The sequence below is a fragment of the Populus nigra genome, chromosome 2 (assembly GCF_951802175.1).
Source record: "Populus nigra chromosome 2, ddPopNigr1.1, whole genome shotgun sequence".
NCBI lineage: Eukaryota > Viridiplantae > Streptophyta > Magnoliopsida > Malpighiales > Salicaceae > Populus > Populus nigra.
The window spans coordinates 2,325,144-2,339,128 of NC_084853.1; the positions used below are offsets into that span (position 1 = coordinate 2,325,144).

The following is a 13,985-nucleotide window of genomic DNA, read 5'->3' on the forward strand; positions in this document are numbered from 1 at the left end:
GTCTTGCCTTTTGTCGCCATATGGATTCAACATATCTACAGAGTTTCCATTGCATTCCCTTTAGCTCATATAGCCTTTGTTGTTCTGAGTCAGAAATCCTGCCACTTTCAGCCTGATCCTCAAGGACCTGAATAGAAGACTGGATATTTTGCAAAGCCCAGTCTTGATTCCCAAACTTAGTTTTATTCCACTAGCCTAGCTTCAGACGCATAGCACTAATTCGTTTGATCACCTGAAAGTCACCAGGGATATCATGCACAATTTCCTGCCAGAAGGCCTTCAAAGTGTTTTGGAAAGATGGTGTCATGAGCCAACAGTCTAAACATTTGAATGGATTCCATCCCCAGTTAACTTGTTCCTTACCAGCAATCAGGGGACAATGATCCGAAAGACCATGATCCAGTCTAATCAGCTTCAATGAACTAAAGTGAGATAGGCATTGTGTGTGAGCAAAGGCTCTATCTAGCCTACTTATAGAACCACCTCTAAACCAGGTAAAACGATGATTCACCATCGGGCATTTTACCAATTCACAGCCATCAATAAAAGTTTGGAATTCTGCAACCCCTCTCTTATCTAGCAGACCACTGCTTCTATCTATCTTGGATAAGGTCTAATTAAAGTCACCTATTAAAAACCAAAAGTACACATTTCTCCGAGTCTCGCAAATAGTGTGGCTCAAAATACAAAATAACCGTCTATAAGAAGACCTCCGCTACTCTTTTTCTCGCAAAAGTACACATTTCTCCGAGTCTCGCCTCATCATACCACCTGAGACATACCCATGAACGTACATTATTTTCATTCTTATATATACAGCTCCAATCCATTAATGGCAGGCGCACCATTATACACACACACACACACACACACACACATGTATGATAATAACAAATAAATCCCCAATCTAATAGGTATTCCACAAATAGGTCCCCCATCTTTACCCTTTTTCTGGACTAGGCTCAACCTTTCAAAGTTATATCCCGTCAATCCCCACATTTTGACTCTATTAGAAAACCCCGTAAAATTGCTTTTAACCCTTCCATGTCTATAGCAAGCTAAAAATTTGGTATGAAATTTTCCAATCCTGTTTTCATCAAATTGGTTCTTACTCTTTCCACCATTTCTATCCAAATAGGTACTAAAACAAGTTTTTTCTTTTTCTTTTTTAGCATTAAAACAAGTCCTGAGCATATTTAAAAATGTAACTAAAAGAATAATGTGGAAAAAACACTCCAACTAATTGAACAATGGGAATAAAATGATACGTGCATGAAGATACATGCAAACCGCAACAAACCAGAAGGTGGCAGTAGCGCACGTGGTACGTGGAAGACACTTGGACGTGGATCATGCTTGGTCGCCAGATTGTTAGTGGGGTTTGTTATGGAATTAGTCATTCTCCAGTTATTTTTAGTATTAACAGTTAATAAGGATTCCTCGGAGGATCCCTTGTTTGTTTCCCATTTTCTAGATAGTTTCCCAAATTCTAGCATTGTTTGTTATTCAATTCATGTATAAAAGGGCCTGCTGGCATCCAATAAAGGGATCGAAAATTATCGAATACTGTCTCCTCTCTTACTTCTCTGCTTCTCTTCTCACTCTCTAAATTCAAACATATCATAAAAATGCTCCATTTATCATTGAAGAAATTTGAACCAAGATACTAATAATAGCTCCCATAAAATAAGCTTTGGGGACCTATGGAATGCCGCAACTTTGGAAGGTGGAGCCTAATCTAGAAAAAGGATAAAAGTATGAGACCTATTTGTAGAATATCCAATAGGTTGGAGTTTTATTTGTAATTATCCCAAAAAACTTTCAATATACAGAGTACGTAAGAAGAATATGCCAATAAATACGGAGAATGTACCAGCAGCCAAACAACACCCAATGAATTAATTAATATGCATGCTCATTAAAAATGTAAGCAAAATGACAAACACTACTTACTTGTAGAGATCTTTCAGCTCTCGTACATGCATGTACTGTACCCTATTAAAATCGAACTTTTGCAAGCTTTGATAAGGTTTCATTTGGAGATTCTTCGTCTTCGTAGAAGTCGATGAATTTTCTTGCCTCGAGTCTGGGAATTCCTCTGTGCAAGGGCTGTTTTAGGGCACTGCTTATTTGTCTGGTAAGATTATTGGGCAATGATTGAGTTTTCAGAAACGACTCCAAGTGAGTCTTCGTGATGGCAAAGGCTTCATCTAAGATATGCTCTCCTGGAGTACTCAGATGGGTAGCTTCATAAAGGCTTAGCATGCCTTTGGGATCATTGAGCACACTTTCTTTGAACTTACCTTCAGTGTCATGGAATTTCTCGAAAACATCTGATCCACAATCCATCATGACATATTATTAGTTAGCTAGGGTAAAGATAATGGGCCATTTTAAAGAGAAAATAATAAGGGGTTTTAAATACCCGTTATCATAGGAATACCGAATCTTTATTTTTACCCTTTAAACACCTTTAATTAAAATCTAAATTGATTGAAATAAATTTTTGTTTTAAATATAATTAAAAAAAATAGCTAATTCTTTTCTAAAATCAAAGAATCATCTCAATTCAATAACTTAAGCTATTAGATGAGATCTCAAGATATAATTTATATTATTTTCTAAAACATCTCCTCAAGTGAAAGCCTTTTTAGACTTGAAATTTATACAGGTTCACACTATTTTGCGCTTAATTTTTATCAAATAAATGGGGATGGTGAGATTCAAACTCATGACCACTTAGTCATTAAGGCCCTAATACTATATCAAAGAATCATCTTAACCCAATAGTTTAAGCTATTAGGTGAGGTCTCAAGCAGTCATGTTAGAGAAGACCTCGATTAATAGTTTAAACTATTTGGTTGAGATGGTTCTTTGACATCTAATATCGCATTACATGCTTTTTTAACTTCACTACACCAGCTATCTCACTGATATAAATACTAGTTTCTAAACTAATTACTATTTCACACTTTTTTAACAAATAAACCGTCATTATTTCTATATATTAACCACTTTTAAACACTACCAGAAATTCGCTAAATACCAACGGATTTACCGACAGAATATTTTTTGTCGGTATTTTGAGGTCGAAATTACTGACGGCCACTTTCCGTCCGTAATTTAGTCGGTAAAAACCGACGAAAACTTTTCTGTCCGTAATTCAGTCGGTAAATACCGACGGAAAATTTCCATCGGTATTTACCGACTGAATTACGGACGGAAAAGTTTCCGAATTTAAAAAAAGGCGGGTCGCTGACATGGAGGTTTTGGCGGGTTTTTTTTCCGACGAATTCAAAAATGACTGCCCGTACAGTGCCCGTAAAGTGATGTGACCGGTTTGCCGTTTAAATTTCCAACGGACTCACTGAGGGATTTGAAATGGCAGATCCGTACGGTGACATGTCTATGTTTATGTCAGAATCACCGGCGTAATAACCGACGGATTGTCCGTCGGTAAAACCGTCGGAAAAAGTTAATATATGACAACTCTGCCGACCCTCTCATCCCCTAATTCTCCTTCTTCTTCCTCATCCCAACTCTCCCCATCTGCAAACAACCTGCCCCCCCTCCCCCCCAAAAAAAAAAATCTTCCTCATATCAGCACAACAAGTTATATTTCTTGAAGTTTTGTGGTCACAGCATCTGCGCGTGTTCTGATTTACCGATGGATTTTATCAATTTTTATAAGTAATTATATCTTTTTAAATTTTAACATTTAATTAAATGTCAATTTTTTTTTTAGTATATGTATTTTGTTAGTAGATGTACATGTTTTATTGTTATTTCTCAAACAAACTTGTAGTATATGAACGCATAATTTTGTACCTGTTATGGTTTATTTTAGATTTTGTAAGATTGTATTTGTTTGTAAATTGTTATTTCTTTATGGAATTACCGAATTAAATGTGCTATTTTGAAATAATTAATAGCTTGCTTAATGGGCCCGTTTAAAGTTTTATCAATGGTATTGCAGAGTGGTAATTTCTGTAAATTTATATTTTTTAATTCGTATGGACGTTGATAAATGATAATGAATATTTAATATTTATGAGAAGTTGTGCTTGATTTGTTGGATAATCTCGAGTTAAAGTAATATTTGTACAAGTTTATTTACCTAACTTAGTTAATTAATACATGATGTCATCATAATTTTATAGAGGTTTGATATAAGTCAAGGATGATCGTTCATTGATGTATCGAGATTCACCCCAAGGATTGCAGAGGATGGATTATTGTAATGGGGTTCATGGTTTTATTAATTTCGTAACATCTATTCCCAGAAATTTTACTGGAGGCGGTATTAGGTATCCATGCAGGAAGTGTGAAAATAAAAAGTATCTGCATCCAGATATTGTAATGATACATCTTCTACACAAAGGGTTTATGGAGAATTACCAGTGTTGGTATGCACATGGAGAAGTATTTGTTAGCGAGAGTGAGAGGAGAATGGAAGAAACGGTGGTTGGGTCTACTTCTAGTGCTAGTAACGTGCATGAAGCGGCAAATGACAACACTAATCCTTACAGAAATATGGTTATGGATGCAATGAGAATGAATCAAGGTAATGGCAGTCAATGTCCAATCGTAGAAGAAGAACCTAATGTAGATGCAGCTAGGTTTTTTGATTTGTTGAAAGATTCTGACGAACCATTATGGGATGGCAGCATGAACCACAGTAAATTATCGGTCGTAGCACAGGTGTTCACCATCAAGTCAGATCACGGGTTGAGTGAGGCTGGGTATGACAAGATTATTGAATGGGCAAGAAGCATTTTACCTGAAGGGAACACGCTGAAAGAGAACTTTTATGCTGCGAAGTCCATGATGAAAGCCCTCAGTTTAGGATACCAGAAAATTGACATGTGCTCTAACTTCTGCATGTTATACTACCTTGAAAATGCTGAGATGACCGAGTGCATGACATGCGGGCATTCTCGTTACAAACCTAGAACTGGCAAGGGAAAGACTCTAGTGGCATATAAAAAACTTAAATACTTCCCGATCACACCTAGACTGCAGAGGTTATTCATGTCACCAAGGACTGCTGAACACATGACATGGCACCAAGCACACCATGCGGTTGATGGAGTGATGGTTCATCCTTCTGATGGCGAAGCGTGGAAACGCTTTAACAGTGTTCATCCTCACTTTTCAGCTGAATCAAGGAATGTGCGTCTTGGGTTGTGTACAGACGGATTCCACCCATTTAGGTCATTTGCTGCTCCTTATTCTTGTTGGCCGATCATACTATAGTTTATAACTTGCCACTGGGAATGTGTATGAGGCCAGAGTTCATGTTTTTATCTACAGTCATACCCGGTCCAAGAAGCCCGGGGCGGAATATAGATGTTTGTCTTCGACCGTTGATTGATGAGTTGGCACAGTTGTGGTCCTCCGGAGCTCTGACTTATGATATATCGAGGAAACAAAATTTCCTTATGAGGGCGGCATTGATGTGGACTATCAATAATTTTCCAGCTTATGGAATGCTTTCTGGTTGGAGCACGCATGGGAAACTCGCATGTCCATACTGCATGGAAAACAACAAGGCATTCACGCTAGCAAATGGAGGTAAAGCTTTTTTTTTTTACTGTCACCGTCGCTTCTTGCCACTTCATCACAGGTACAGAAAGAACAGAAAAGATTTCTTTGTTGGTGAAGAATTGCATGATGTTGTCTCAGAGTACGGTGACATTGTGTCTGGCCTTCAATCAGGAAAGCAAAAGTTTCCTGGTTTTGGTTTGACCCATAATTGGGTAAAGCGAAGTATCTTTTTTGAGCTTCCTTATTGGAAGACCAATCTGCTTCGCCATAACCTTGACGTCATGCACATCGAAAAGAACATGTTTGAGAATATTTTCAACACCGTCATGGATGTGAAGGGGAAGACAAAGGACAACATCAAGGCTAGTTTGGATATAGGTTTATACTGTAACTGAAAAAATATGGAGTTGGTTTATGATGAGTCACGGGTCGCAAAACTAAGAGCAAGCTTCGTGTTAGAGAAAAACGCACAACTGCTAGTCTACAAATGGCTTAAGAGTCTGCGTTTTCCGGATGGACATGCATCGAACATATCAAGGCTGGTTAATATAGAGGACTGCAGATTGTATGGAATGAAGAGTCATGACTGCCACGTGTTTATGGAAACACTCATCCCATTAGCTTTTCTTGATTTGTTGCCAAAGGGAATATGGGATGCACTTACGGAGATCAGTCATTTCTTCAGAGATATATGCTCCAGCAAGTTGAATGTTGATCACATTGAGAGGCTTCAAACGAATATCGTCGAGACACTATGCAAACTTGAGATGATATTCCCTCCATCATTTTTTGACTCAATGGAGCATCTCCCTATACATCTACCGTTCGAGGCAAAAGCTGGAGGACCGGTCCAATATAGATGGATGTACCCATTCGAATGGTTAGATATTACAGTTGCAATGTAATTCATATATAAAAGTATTTTATATGTTTTTCTTAATTGAAAATACTTGATTAATATTTCAATGCAGGTACTTGTTTAATCTCAAGAAAAAGGTTAAGAACAAGGCGCATGTTGAGGCTTCGATATGTGAGGCCTATATTGTTGAGGAGATCTCAACATTTATCTCGTACTATTTCGAACCTCATCTGAGAACGAGAATCAATCGCGTTCCACGGCATGATGATGGCGATGAAGTGCCTTCCAGTGGGAACTTGTCAATATTCTCCAATACTGGACGACCCACACCTAAAAATGCCGTAAGAGGAAGATATTTGTCAGAAATAGAGTTCAAACAAGCACACAACTATGTTCTATTTAACTGTGATGAGCTGAGACCTTTTATTCAGTAAGTTTATACTAATTCAACTTTGTTAGTAATATACTGTTAATTATATATTGTAATATCATACACTCATTATCACTTGCAGGCAACATCATCAATATTTGCTCTCCAATAACTCACAGCTGACCGAATCCCAGATCTTTCAATTACAAGATGAGCAGTTTGCCACGTGGTTCAAAACACATGTAAGCACTATCATAAACTCATTCTAACTTGCAAAATTACTGTACGTATGCATGTCATTACGAGATTCTCGTTCACTTACTGTTTATTGATTTACATTACATGCAAGGTTTATCAAATGGGAAGGAGTGCACCTAAGTCATTGTCTTCACTAAGCCTGGGGCCTGAAAGAAAATGTAAGTGCTACGATTGGTATTTTGTCAATGGATATGTTTTCCATACTGAAGAATACGGACAAGGAAGAAAGACATACAGCAGCGGTGTTTGTGTTAAGGGATCCACTAGTAGTGAGTTAGAAGTTGACTACTATGGTAGATTAGAAGAGGTCGTCGAACTGCAATATCATAACGAGAAGAATATAGTGTTTTTATTCTAATGCTATTGGTATGACACGACTGACAGAGGAATCAAAGTTGATCCGCACTATGGTCTGGTCGAAATCAAATCAAAAGCTAGACTCCGCAACATAAATGATGTCTTTGTTTTTGCAAAGCAATGCCAACAAGTTTATTACACATGCACCCCTTCATTTAGAAAGGATCGATCAAGAGTGGATTGGTTGTCCGTTTTAAAAACGAAACCCCAGGGTCATGTCGAGGTTGTTCAGGATGAGAACGAAGACACAAGGGTGCGAGATGAAGTCTTTCAAGTTAGTGAGGTGGTTGAACCATATCGAGTTGCTCCTTCGATTGAATTGGAAGAAAATTCAAATTTTCGTGTTTTCGATGATAGTCTTGTTGATGTTGACGCAGAGGAGTTAAATTTTGTTTTGAACTCTAGCGGACAACCAAATATCAATGAAGAAGATGATATTCATTTTGAAGATTGCGATGAAGGTGATGACAATTCAATTGATGACGAAGAAGAAGAAAATTCTGACTAACTACCAAAATGAAGCCCTATGTAAAATCCTTTTTTCATGTAATTTAGATTATGAATGATCTATATATTTTGAAACACAATTTTTATTACTTGAAATAATTAGTTGAAATGCCACAATTATGATGGATGATATATTTTGTGACATGAAATAATTACTTGAAATGCCACCAGATCACCGACGGCCTTAAGTCTGTCGGCATTTCACAGAGAGTTCGAAAATAATTACTTGAAATGGCACCAGATCACCGACGGCCTTAAGTCCGTCGGCATTTCACAGAGAGTTTGAAAATAATTACTTGAAATGCCATCATATCACCGACGGCCACACTGACGGCCTTAAGGCCGTCAGCATTTCACAGAGAGTTCGAAAATAATTACTTGAAATGTCATCAGATCACCGACGGCCACATCAACGGCCTTAAGTCCGTCGGCATTTCACAAAGAGTTCGAAAATAATTACTTGAAATGCCACCCCATTACAGACGGCACCACCGACGGAATTAGTCTGTCGGTGTTTCACAGAGAGTTCGAAAATAATTACTTGAAATGCCACCAAATCCCCGACGGCTACACCGACGAATTTAAATACGTCGGTAAGTTGTCGGAGGTTCAATTTTACCGACAACATTACCGACGGACTGTGTGAATTTCAAAGGGTTGCGCATTAAATGCGCCTCTGACCGCGTAACATTATCGACGGAATTACCGACGGACCGTGAAAAATATGGAGGGTCATTAAAAATTTTGGTGCGAAATTCAAAAGTTGCCGACGGATTTTTAACACATCACCGACGGAATAAATTAAAATAATAATTAATTTTATATCCGTCAGTGAAGCCGTCGGTAAAACTGCCATATAAGTTCAAGTGACCGCCCGTTCAGTTCATTTTTTCTTCTCCTTCGTTTCTCACCTTAAGCTTTTGATTTTTTTCCTCTCCATTCTTCAAAGTTTTCACCTCCAATCTCTAGCAAGTTTTCTTCATCATCTTCAACAGTTTAAAAGGTTAGTGTTTTCTCTATTTCATTTTACTTTAATAGTTTTTTTTTTGCTATGCTTTTGGTTATTTTTTTTTTGTTTTGGTGTATTTTTTGTAATGTAGATAAAGTCTATAGTTTTTTTTGCATAATTCATTGCTAAAGTATATAGTTTTTTTTTGAATTTTTTGAATATTTTTTATTGTTGTATTGGCATAATTATTATTAGTTAATTTGTTGAATTTTTATTGTTAATGTTGAATTTACCATAGAATTAGTAATTGAATATGTTGGAATAATTATTAATTTTACTCTATTATTGCATGATTTGTGTTTAATTTTTCCATTTATTTTGATTGTTATTCTAGAGTTTTTTTTAATTTATTGTTTTATTGTATTGGCATAATTATTGAATAATTACTTGAATTGTAATTGTTAATGTTGAATTTACCGTAGAATTAGTAATTGAATATGTTGGAATAATTATTAGTTTTACTCTATTATTGCATGCTTTGTGTTTAATTTTTTCTATTTATTTTGATTGTTATTCTAAAGTTTTTTTTTATTTATTGTTTTGTTGTAGTGGCATAATTATTGAATAATTACTTGAATTGTAATTCTTAATGTTGAATTTACCTTAGAATTAGTAATTGAATATGTTGGAATAATTAGTATAGATTGGGTAAATTGGTTGTGGCTATTGTTAATATGTGCAGGTTTGTGGATTTGGGTAGTATCCGGTATAGGGGAGGTGCTGTCGAATTTTTTTTTTACATTTGAATTTAATTATATAATTATTTGTATCAAATTGTGTAGATGCGTAGAACGAAAACTAGAGCTGGTCACTCAGGTGCGGTCGCAGCTAATTCGTCTAGCAGCAAGGATGATATTTCCTTAGGTGCCTCTCAAGAAGAGGCACCTACACCAGCTGCGCCGTCAACCGATGCTGCCTCTTCCAGCGGTACTTCACAGCGCAGAGGCGGCGTGCCTTCGCAGCGGAATCAATTTACCAGCAAGTACGAGGCACAGTGGAAGGACGACCTTTCAATGTAAGTTTGTTAAGGTTTTAGTTTTTTTAAAAAAAATTACAACATAATTTATGAAGTAATCACTATTGAATGTATTTCATTCATTTTCAGGTTCACAAACATTGAAGCCGCCCGAGTAATATCATCGGCGTTTAAATCGTCGATGGAGATTCCATTGTTTCAATGGAGTCAGATATCCAAGCATCCTGAATGGATGCCTCAAATCAATGCATGGTTTAACAGGTTTGAGGTTGGTATTAATTTATAATTTTCAGCTTATTAATATAATTGTAAATAAATTATTATTTTTATTTAAACTTGTTTATTTATACAAAGCACAAATTCTGCTGGGACATTGAGCATAACACTGTTGTGAGGAGGGTGTGGGAAAATCACGCGGCAACTAGGTAAGATCGAAAACAATACAGGATTTTTTTTAGACAAAAATTTATGTTTCGAAGTGTAATTTTTGGTTGCGTGAAGCAGGTTGCGTGATTTTTGGTATGAAACACAAAAAAAGGCAAAAAAAAACCGCGAGGGATAGGGGTTTCCAAGGCTGGAACGATGTTGCGGTTTGGAGGGATTTCAAACCAATATACATCCCGGAAGATATATGGCCGCACTATCTTGAGCACGTGACGTCTGAGCGGTTCACACGACGCTCACAGTCCGGTGCTGGCAACCGGAATCGGCCAATACATGGCAAGGTGACAACTCACACTGGCGACTCCGTTCCGTTTGCTGCACATGCGAAACGGATGGTAAGATTAATTTAAATGAAATATATCGTTATATTCAGTTGTTGTTAATATATCTTTTTTCATTATAGGCTGCGTCTCTTGGACGTGAGCCGAGCCCGATGGAGCTGTTTGTGGAGACGCACGTGCGGAGTCAAGACCGCCAGAAGGGGGAGCAATAGTTCGTTGATAACCGTGCTCAGCATTTCGTGGTATGTTTGTTCAACCATTTTATTTTGTAAGTTATTATGTTTATTGTATTGAATATGATGATTACTTTTTTTTTTCAGGAGACCTATAATAATCGGTTGAGGGAGAGATACGGGGACGACATTTTGACCCATCCGGAATTCGATCCGGATTTATGGATGGAGGTTGGCTCATCAGGTGGACCAGATAAAAATAAGGTTTACGGGCTCTCCAACACTACGACCGACAACTTGCGGTCGACCCGTAGTGTTTCAACCATTGGGAGCTCCCAATCAATAGCGAGCTCCCAATCTAAGGAGTTCGTGGCTTTGCAGCAACTCAACGAGAAATACGACAACCTACAAACGGAGTACGCACAACTCAAAGCGTCTCATGCACAACAAAGAGCAGAGTCTAAGCAATTCAAAGCATCTCAAGCACAACAAAAAGCGGAGAATGAAGCGGCTCAAGAAAAGCAAAAAACGGCTTATGACCAGCTTTACGAAATGATTATGAAATTGTCAAATAGCGGAACATGTGCGCCTAATCCTTTTTGGCGGTATAACCACCAGCCTCCGCCAGGATCTCCTCCTCCTCCTCAAGCTCCATCATCTTTATATTAATTTGTAATCAACATTATTTACCTTTAAAACTTCATTTATTATTTTTCTTGAAACATATTCAGTTTGTAATGAATATTATTTAACTTTGTTTTTTTTATGTTTAATAAAAATTTTATTTGCATAATTGGTTTGTATAACAATTAATTTATATAGTTTTATATTATATATCCTAAATAATTTTTTAAAAACAAATTAAGAAAAAAACTATTACCAAGGATTTTACCGACGGATGCATTCGGTCGGTAGTTTAAACTTTCACCGACAGACTTACCGACGGAATTAATCCGTCACCATTTAATAGTAGCTTCCACCAGTACCGACGAATTTACAAACGGACATCTTCCGTCGGTATTTCATACATTCACCGACTGATGTAACGACGGATATTGTCCGTCGGTAAATTCAATTTCACCGACGGAATGAAAATCCATCGGTATATTTCAAGCGGGAATCTTTTTTTTTTTGGCGCGCACGTTCCGTCTGTAAAACCGTCGGTAAATGATTTTTTTTATTTTCCGACTGATATACCGACGGAAGGAGGAATCACCGACGAAGGTAAAGCCGACGGACGTATTCCGTCGGTGATGACATCGGTAAAAAAATCACCGACGCACTTCTAATCACACACCGACGGAATTTTGCCATCAGTAAAACTGTGAAATCTTGTAGTGAAATTTCTTTCAATAAAATAATATAACATTGATATTATGTTTTTATGATGGTTTTTTTATCTTTTATTGTATGTTAAAATTGACATGGAAATAGGAAATAACACATCACTAAAGATTTTTCATAGAAAATAGGAAGAGATATTTTGGCACAAAATATTTTGAAGTATTTACAATTTCTTGTGATAAATTATGAATTATATAAAATAAAATGCAAGTTATAATGGAATTTGAAGTACTCTTATAGGAAGAATTACATTGACACAAACTACGGCCATGTTTGGATACTTCATATATATTAGGAAATAATGTTTCTGGCCGCTTTAAAAAGACTGACTATACATAAGTTTTTCCTCAAAAAAAATGAAAAAAGAAACCTATAGGTAAGCATGGTATTATTTTTTTTGAGGGCATTTTAAAAAATCATGTAATTAACTGATGAAACATTTAATTTTATATGAAGTATGCTGATAAAGGAGTATAATTAATTGCTCGTTAACAAGTGTTCATGGACATCTATTAGAAATATCCTGTTAGTTATTATAATCAACATCAACAAATAATGATTTTGGTATTGTTTAATATTTTTGAATTCAAGAACACTTTTAAAGAAATGCAAACTACTCATTTTATCAATGGCTAAAGCTGTTTTTCACCCTCACGCCATGAGTGCGGAAGTCATTGAAGCTTTAGCGCTCCTTGAAGCACTCAAGATGGCGACCTCACTCTCTGTTATGTCAGTCTTTGTAGAAGGAGATGCCAAGTCCTTAATCTCGACTATGCAGTTCAGGTCCTTCAATGCTAGTCATTCCAATTTAATACTCAATGATGCGGCTAGACTAGCTAAATCTCTTCAGTCTTCTAATTTTACTTTTGTTTGGAGACCTTGAAATTGGGTGGCGCATGTACTGCGCACAAAGACTGTCACTCGTATAACAAAAACTCTGTACTCCTGTGTTGGCTCTGATGTTATTTGGAGCGGCTAACATTTCTTCTTAATCAATGGAAGTATTATCTTTGAAAAAAAATAAAAATAAAAAATCAATGTCGCAGCTAGATATATAGGTACTGACCGACAGACATCTTTTAACCAAATTGTCGGAAAATTCGGAACACAAGTGCGACAGTGTGGAGATCATAGTCTTTTCCATCGAGGAGATGAGGTTGGGCATTAAAAATGTGATTTAGCTGCTCGTCAATGCAACTGTCGAAGTGATACGACAAACCAAGGCGGTATATATTGTTGATCAGCTCAACTTTCTCCACTGGATCATCACTTGGGCTGCTCTTCAACATTTTCTCTACTTCTCCTTTCAGCATTTCAACTTGTTCACTATTTGATTTGTATTTCTGCAACCAGTGAAGAAGAAGAAGAGCGTGCAGACGTGGTCATGAGCAATCAATTTCAGACTACTATAAAAAGGAAAAAACAAAGACAAAGACAAAGACAAAGACAAAATATAAGTAGTGAATAGATACATAAAGAGCAAGAGAGGTATATGTTTACCGACTCATCAAGCTTCAATGAAATGAAGCAATCTTCCCATACGTCAGAAGGAAAGTCTGCCGTTGGACGAGAAGGCTCCATCAACACGGCGTTCGTTGATAGATTTGCCCGCAACAGCAACGCTGCTCTTTTATAATTAATTGGCGCCGGGATATTGTTTCTATTATGAGATAAACGACTAAAAGAAGCAGAGCGATGATCATCACTAGGATTGCTAAGGGAGATGTTCGCCAATGGGCGGCAGAACATTTGTTGGGTGCCCGAAGTCATAAAATGTAGTGGTGCTGCCATTTTTTATTTCGAAGTGTTGTCAAATAGCTGATCAAATTTGTTGTCTATTCAATTATCCATTTATAGACC

The 13,985-nt window shown here is 36.9% G+C and overlaps 1 pseudogene; it reads right to left on the reverse strand.

The window, feature by feature from the left end:
- Positions 1 to 638: 638 nt before the first annotated feature.
- LOC133681945 (casbene synthase, chloroplastic-like) lies at positions 639 to 13,985 on the reverse strand (annotated as a pseudogene).